This window comes from Apteryx rowi, unplaced genomic scaffold (genome assembly GCF_003343035.1).
Source record: "Apteryx rowi isolate R43461 unplaced genomic scaffold, aptRow1 scaffold_112, whole genome shotgun sequence".
In the NCBI taxonomy this organism is placed as follows: Eukaryota; Metazoa; Chordata; class Aves; order Apterygiformes; family Apterygidae; genus Apteryx; species Apteryx rowi.
The window spans coordinates 2,195,875-2,204,002 of record NW_020447331.1 but is presented as its reverse complement, the minus strand read 5'-3'; positions in this window follow the sequence as shown (position 1 = coordinate 2,204,002).

Genomic DNA, 8,128 nt, shown 5'->3' with positions numbered 1-8,128 from the left:
CTCATGTAAGCCAGTTGCTGATCTGTGAGAGCTCTGCACCTGATCACTACAGTCTATCCTAACTACTTTTTGAACTCTAATCCTACTTCTCTGTAATATGGCTCTCTATTCTTTGCATGTGGGAGTGCATGTATATGTTTGCTAGTGAACTTCAAGCCAGAGTAGCCAGCAAGCATGAGGAGACCAGCCCATGGAAAGACTCAGGCTCTGGGGCAGTGACTGGATAAGGGGCTTAGGGTCCAGGCATGGGTATGAGAAGGACTGAAAGCCCATGCTAACCTTCAAGAGATCTGTGAAGGTGGCATGTTTGTGAAAGAAGAGCGTGAGGGTATGTGTATGTCCACTAGTGGATCTCAATACCAATCAGCTGGAGAGGATGAACAGGTTTGAGCCATCTGTGTTGTTCATGTCTGCTTGGTGCTGCTGGTGTTTATGTGGGTGCCAGCAAAGCCACAGCGCGCTCTCTCTCTCGGTCCGTGTGGCTGTCTGTGTGGCTGTCTGTGTGTGGTGTGTGTGTGCATGTACATGCTCAGCCTGTCTCCTGGCTGGGCATGAAGGACTGAACCCTCCTTGGCTGTAGTAAGAGCAAGACACCTACGACACATGTAGACGTCTAAATGGGTCTTCTTCTTCTGAAGGCAGCAAGAACAATATTGCAAGTGATTATAGGAAAAAGGACATGCAGTCCTAACACAGCCTGGTGAAAGATATGACAAGGCTGGCTATGTGAGAGGGGGAAACATTGTAGCTGGTAAGAGTGAGCTGGGTAAAAAGGAACTGGCAAATCAGTTTTGAGAAATGTTTGAGAAGTGTTTTGATTCATGCTAGACTGCTCTTGTTTTGGAAAATAAGTCCTTCTATGAAGAAAAGTGCTGAAATTCTGATGTGCTGAATATGAATGTACCTATGCAGTGATTCAATGAACCTGCATGTTCTGAACAAATTCAGGAATTATAAGCTCTTTTCTGACCACTCGACTTTTTTCACAAGAAACTTGACCATAAATTTTCATTTTGAGGTCCCAAAAGAATTGGATGACAAAATCTCTTTTTCCTTTTTTCTTTCCCATTTGTTTCCTCTGTCTCTCTGTAGATGTTCACCTTTTACTTTTTGCCAATACCTGGATTGGCAACACAATACCAATACAAAACAGTAAGATTGAAATAATCCAAAAAAAGTTGTCCCCGCATTATGTCTAACTGGAGCAAGACTACGAACTGTTATCTAAGAGCATTTTCTTGCACAGCTTCACTAGTCCTGTTTATAGACATTTGGGTCCTGCCTACAGTAACAAAACACCCAGGTATTTTTACACTATGCTTCAGCTCCAACAAATCAGTAGCAAAATTCTTGCAAGATGTCATGGTATAAACGCAGCCAGAAGGCAGGTCATCTCATCCTACTATATGACTTGGAGCTAGATGTTTTATCTGAGTTAGCTGTTAGGTTTCTTCAGTGGTCCGGGGGGACAGAGAAGTACATCCAAAAGGTGTCTGACTTCACCTAGCTTGTATGCCATTTCAGAATGAGGTGAATTCCCTTCTGAAGGTACCTGCCTGTCTCCGTTAGTGAACACACTTGTGTGACTAAGAATGACTTTTGGACAAGTACAATTAGCCAAGATGAATGTCCTTGCCAAACTCTGCATATTCATTCATGAGTGTGGTCCACTTTTGCCAAACTTGAGTTACTGAATATGTTTATTTTACTACCTAATCATTACTGTAGTTGTAAGATGCATATCTGAAAATGGTGCTGAAAGCTGTAGCTGAGCAAGGCTTCCCCCTGCACCTTGATGATATTCTACAGTCTCTGAATGAAATTCAATTCTTCTTGAAGACAGAAAAGATGAGCAGTCTGAATGAGTATCTGCTACTCTGAGGCTGTGACAGATTTTCTATAAACAACATGATGATTAAATCTTTTGCTCAATATATCCACACAAAGACATTGCTTGGACAATCTCAGCACAATCTTGGTCCGTGCTTTAAGAGCACAGGTACCCAGCCGAGGCAACACATTTCTTCTGTCACTGTGTCTGAAAATCCACAGTCAGTCATTTTCTTGTTGCAGGATTAGTTGTTGACGGATGCTGGCATTTGAGAAGAAAGCATCTAGTCAGAAAGAGCTGTTGTTCTCAGTAGGTCCATAAACAAACATTGTAAAATGCAGAAGGTTTAAATAAACATGACTAGTTTCAGCCCCTTATCATGCTGCAGAAACCATCCCAGTTTCTACTTCTCTCCCAGTAACACCTGTGCATGTCTTTGTTCCACACAATATAATGTGACAATTCAACCATCTACAATAGATTTCCAGCAGAAAAATCCAGAATGTGGTACTCATTGAGGAGTGCTATGTTGTTCTCTGTATCTTCATACATGTTTCAAGATGTACTTTTCTGATATAACCCCAAAAGAAGAAACAGGTATGGCACTGTGAGAGGGAATCAGGTATCACACTTGGTCCTTTCAACAAAAGGTATAAGGATTTCTTACAGGAATTCATCAACCAAGCAACAGTAGTGTTTTCCTGGCAGCAGCTGTATGGGTATCAGGCAGTTCAAGTCTTGGGGAAGGTTGCAAGGTTATTCAGAAATGATGGGAAAAATTCTGTCATCTCCCACCCTAATACAGATTGCTCAAGGAGTCTGCAGGAGTAGGGAGCAGCTGCAGTGCATAGGAAATTCGGTGTATTTTAGCACACCTTTTTCTATCATTCAAACCAACTGCCTGAGCCAAACATAGCTAGTAGATTGGGTTTCTCCTTGACCTCACTTGCAGTGATCATGTCAAAAATTAAATCTGTACTGTAGATAGTGGCAGATGCAAGCAAGCTCTGCCTGTTCACCGAGCTGGCCAAAGGCAATGTGATCGCATCAGTGCAATGCAACACTCAGGTCAATATGTGCTGCTAAAAGGAAAGGATATACTAGCCAGGGCTTGGCTCCAGGCTGACAGACAGTTTTGGCATCAGAGCTGGCTCATGTCCCTCTGCCTTGGTCTAGGGGGCAGTGCAGACTCATGCCAGCTTGCAAGAAATCATGTGGACATTCCCCCCACCACTTCTCTGTAGAGCTGGTGCAGCAGGCAGTAGTGCAGCCGTTCCTAAGGGATGTGGGGTTGAAAGAGAGCAGCCAGTGCTTGGCAGGCTGGAAGGTTGAAGTATTGGTTAATTAAATTCTTTGTAGGTTTTCCCTTCAGGATAATGCTAAATCCAGGGATAAGTTGTCTTGGCAACAGCTTTGGCTACTGTTCTTCCCACCCTTGCTTTTAGGTTTGTGATTAAAGGTACTCGAGTATGTAAATCACTAGCTGAGGCTGGTGGATTTATTTATTTATTTCATGGAAAATAGTCCCCACATTAATTGATAATACCATGCACTTTCATTTGTGTTTGAATAATAAAACAATGCACTCACTCTTCAGAGCTCAATCTTTAGCCAACAATATATATTATTTATTGTTTCAAAATGTAATAAAGATACATACTTAATATCTGCTTTCCAATTAAACTTTATGACTGGGGGTTGACGATGGTTATATTTTTTGGCTATGTTTTTTAATTTTCTTCAAATGTCTCCCTGGGAATTCAAGAGGCAGCTTGAAGCATAAACATGCTGAGTGTTAAAATAGCGTAGTATATTTTATGGTCAAAATGTCATTACACAGATATGTGGAAACTATCAAATGTGGTGACTGAAGGTAGGCACCTAACCTACTTCACTTGATTTCTTCAATAGGGCTCAGTGTTTGCAATTTCAAATGAAGTCAATGACATCTGAGATAAGTGACGTGGTCTTTTTTTTTTTTGTGGAGTGGCACCAACTGACTGGCTGAAAACTGTGGATCCTTGCTACCCTTGGAAATACAGTCACTTTTAGTTGTATTATTGCCATATTGCATGTTTATTAAAGAGTCCTTAGGCATAAATGAAATGTACAACCATGGATTTATGTTTTGCACTTTAGTTATTTCAGTTAATAGGTTGGCTTCTTCATAAAAATGATAATTTTAGTCACAGATGCTGTTTCTGGGTGTGGGGGCACAGCAAACAGATAAAGTGGTTCCCCGGTGTAGGTTTGTGCAGATGTTTTTACTCGCTCCATTTCATTCTTCTAATGATTGGGCTGTCAGCAGATGAGACACTTCTGCATGTCAATGAGTCTGTGTGGCTGAGACCTTGGAGCCTGGACTCTGCACTGGAGGGGACAGTCCCCTCCTGCCAGCAGACATGTGGGGCAGGGCAGAAGGTGCAGCAAACAGCCTATCGCTTGGAGTGCTCGGGGGATTTAGGAAAGGCTARATGTGTGCTTCCATGGCTTTCCTTTCAGACAGCACATATACTTTGCTTTAGACTGCATATATACTGTGCTGTGTACAATAACCTGTGATAGAACAGTGACTGTGTACACAATTGTTTTCTTTCATGCCTGAAGCCAGCAAGGACTTTCTCTGTCCAAATACTAGTCTGTGGGTGTATTAGAAGATTTAGGCTTGGGAGGACAAATGCAGATACTATACTTTATAATGACTGAAGAGTTCTTGAAAAAGCAGAGGGAGGGACCATCTGTCATTGCAAAACGCAGGCAAGGAACCATCTACAGGGCAACTCAGGCAGGAGGTCAGTATGTTAATCTAGAGTGCAACAGGGCTCAAGGCAGATGACAGTGGTTGTGAAACAGAAATATCCATATCACCCAATGCTAAGCACTTTGCTTAGCTGGGTATGTTGTGAAGCCACTCTCCTTTCGGTCTGTCTATAGCCAGTGGAGATGGAAAAGGGCTGTTCCTAAGGCTCACTCTCCAAAGGATCCTAATTTAGGTGCCTGAATCATTCCTTGGAGGGTTCTCTCTTTCTCAGGCTACAGAAAGCCTAGGGAAGTTTGCATCAAAGCTCAGCCAGCTAAGTTACATGATGTACAACCCTCTTTTCTAGCTTCTCAACAGCCTCCAGCCCAACACAAAAAAGAAGAACTTGAGGAACTCAGTTTGAAGTATCCCTGCTATTTTCATATTTCTAATGAGAAAACAATAGAAAATATTTCTGAGGACACAGCTGGCTGACTGAACTAGACAGCTATGAGATGACATACCTCTGGCTGGCTGGCAGCCCAGACTGCAATGCAATTGAGTGTGTCTAAATGGAGATCTCCAGCAGTTTAAGGGGAAAAGATGCGCCTATTAGGAATTCTATACTGAAAAGGATGGGAAAAATATCTTCAGGAAACAGCCAGACAACAGAGCTGTGTACTTTCTTTCCAGAAGGAAGTTAGGAAATGAAAATCTAGGGTTGGATAGACTTCTGGCCAAGGATCTGCTGGAGATAGTGGGTATTGGCACTGATGTATGGAGTATGTAGCCAAGAGAGAGTTCAGGAAGTTTCWGAAGAAGGGAAACACCCGAATATCTCCCAAGTAAAGAAAAATAAGAGCATTCTGGAAATGAGCTGCTGCCTACGGAAGAGAAGTAGGGTTTTTTTTGTTGTGGATTGTTGATCCTCTTCCTAAGGAGACAGGGCAATGATAAACTTTAAATCCTTCTTAGTGGAAGGGGAGCCAGTTTTCTTGGGAAGGAGGCTATCACCAGAGGGGTTTGAATTAATAACAAAAAGAATAAAAATAAGACATCAGAACGAAAACAAAAGATGTTGGGAAGAAAATGAATTAAAGCATCAAGAGACATGGAAAGATGAAATTATTTAATTGGTTTTATGCCAATATCTGGGAGATGAAGTGAAAAACAGTACAGAGTTGAAACTGTTTCTTTTTAAGTGTTTATTAAACATCTGGGCTTTTAAAAAGCCTGGGAGGAAGGTCTGTGTGACTGAAATTTAAAAAATGCAGTGTTTTTTGTCTGTTTTGATGAATGGAGTATATAAAGGAGACAGGTACTATCCCAAATCTCACTACCTCACTTACGAATTCCCAGACCTCTGACAGCTTGGCAGTACCTGCAACAGACCACCAAGTGAAGGCAGAGTACAGGATGGCTAACACCTCCACTTTTAGTGGGGGAAAAGCTGTTCAGACATATAGGATGGGAGAATATATGAGATATATTAGAGGTTTTGTGCTGGAAAAGATGAAAAATTCATAAGTTCTTAAAAATGGTAAAGGACATTTTGCTAACTCAAAAAGCATTGCATCTAAGCTGGGGCAACTCTATATTAAACTTCATCTTGACAGATTAAGAGAAATGGATGACAAAACTCAAAGTTAGGCATTGCTTTAGTACAAGTGTTCTTTACTTGATTCCATTTGCAAGCAGATTAACAGAACTAAGATGAAAGGCATAAAATATATACTTGATGTTTCAAGATGTTCTGTTTCACAAAAATGAAAACAGTTAGGAAGTAAATCTGTGGGGAAAACTATCAACAGATGCATGAGTTATGATTGAGAACAGTTGCAGAACATTCCACTGGATGCTTCAAAAGCCACATTCTGACAGCAGAAACAGAAGGCTTTGCCAGCTATAAAACCCAACCGAAACAATAAGAAACTTGGATTAGAGTGAGAATGAAAGCCATCTATAAAAGCATTATAAAACAACTGGGTAGTGGTAGGGGAGAAAGTTGATAATAATGGACTATAAAAAGAATCTGGCTGAGAATGCTAAGGTGGAAAACAACTTAGATGAGAATATCTTTAGGTGAAAATATCTTAGGTGAGAATATCTTTAAAAAAATAGAATTCATGACTTAGGAGAAGAGCAGAAGAGAGGCAATGATTTTGAAGAAAGTAAATTTCAATAAGCCTGGAGAACACATGGATAAGAGCTGGAGAGATGCAAGTCTAAGAAAAAGAGATGTTTGAAGGGTTTAACAATGTGGAAGAAGAATAGGAAGTGTGGCCAGAGGCCAGCTTAATTAAGACATGATATTTTAATTTAAAAAATGAAGCTGTGCAGAATCTACACAGCACACACTGAAACTGATTTAGTAACTGGTAAGTGTCGATATGTAGTTGCAAAGGGGAGATGTGTTTCCATCAGGAAGATATATCTCCAGTAGGATCCTTCATTGTTGGCCTTCCACCATACAGATCTTTTGCCAATGATTTGGAAAAAAGCATAAATTTTGTTGTTGATCAAGTTGGCCCAAATAATATTGGGGAAGTCAGGACACTGTTATTTAGACCACTTTGCAATCGGGTGCAAGATGGCTCTATGCATTTCAGTGCAGTTAGGTGTAGTGTATTACAATATTACTGTAGGTTTTACCATGATGTAAAAACTTAAGGGTAACCAAACACTGGTACAACTTGTTAAGAGCCATGATAAAATTTCTACTGCAGAAATCTCTAAGATCGAGATTTCAGTTGCTTTTTAAGGCAAATGCTTTAGTTCAGACAGGGCTAATTCAAGGAAGTGTTATGGCTCTTGTCATGCAGTTGGTAAATTAAAAATTGCAATGTTGCTTTCAGCTTCATAATTTATGAATTCAGTCTCAAAACTTCACACAGTAACTTCATAGGATCACTAAATTTCCCATGTAATTTTTTTAATAAAGTATTTACTACTCTTGAAAAAAAAAATCTTAAATGAAGCCTTCTGAAATGTTGCTGTTTGCCTCATATGTCTCTGACTGCCTTAGTGAAAGAGCTGTGATTTAGCACACCAACAGAACCTTCAACATAATACCCATAATTCTGCTTCTTGATAATGAGCAAGCCTCATGAGGAGAAGCTGAATTATCAGCTTTTAGAAGTTCCTTTTCTTTTCCATTAGTTTTKCTTAGTGCAGATTTTTGAGGAACCATGGAGGCAGGTGGCCAGCAGAGAACATGCAGAGGACATACAGGAGAATAGCTGTTATAAAGGTCCAGATGACAAGCGATGGTGTAAAGGGCAGAAAAGAAGGCTGGTGCAGGGTAGCTGGAGAAGGAGAGACCAATAACCTTATTCATCTTCTAAGTATATGCAGAGCGGTTCCTCGTATTGTTTCAAGAGGTCAAAAACGTTGGAGAGCTCAGTGCAACATCATGGTCTTGTACTGAGTTCAGAGGTTCAGAGTTCATCGGAGAGGGAAGAAAGAGCTGTAAATAGTAAGGAGAAGACATTTTTCTCACATTGTTTGGTGCTGCTTTTTGGGAAATGAGTATATATGTATTTTATCTGGGGACATTG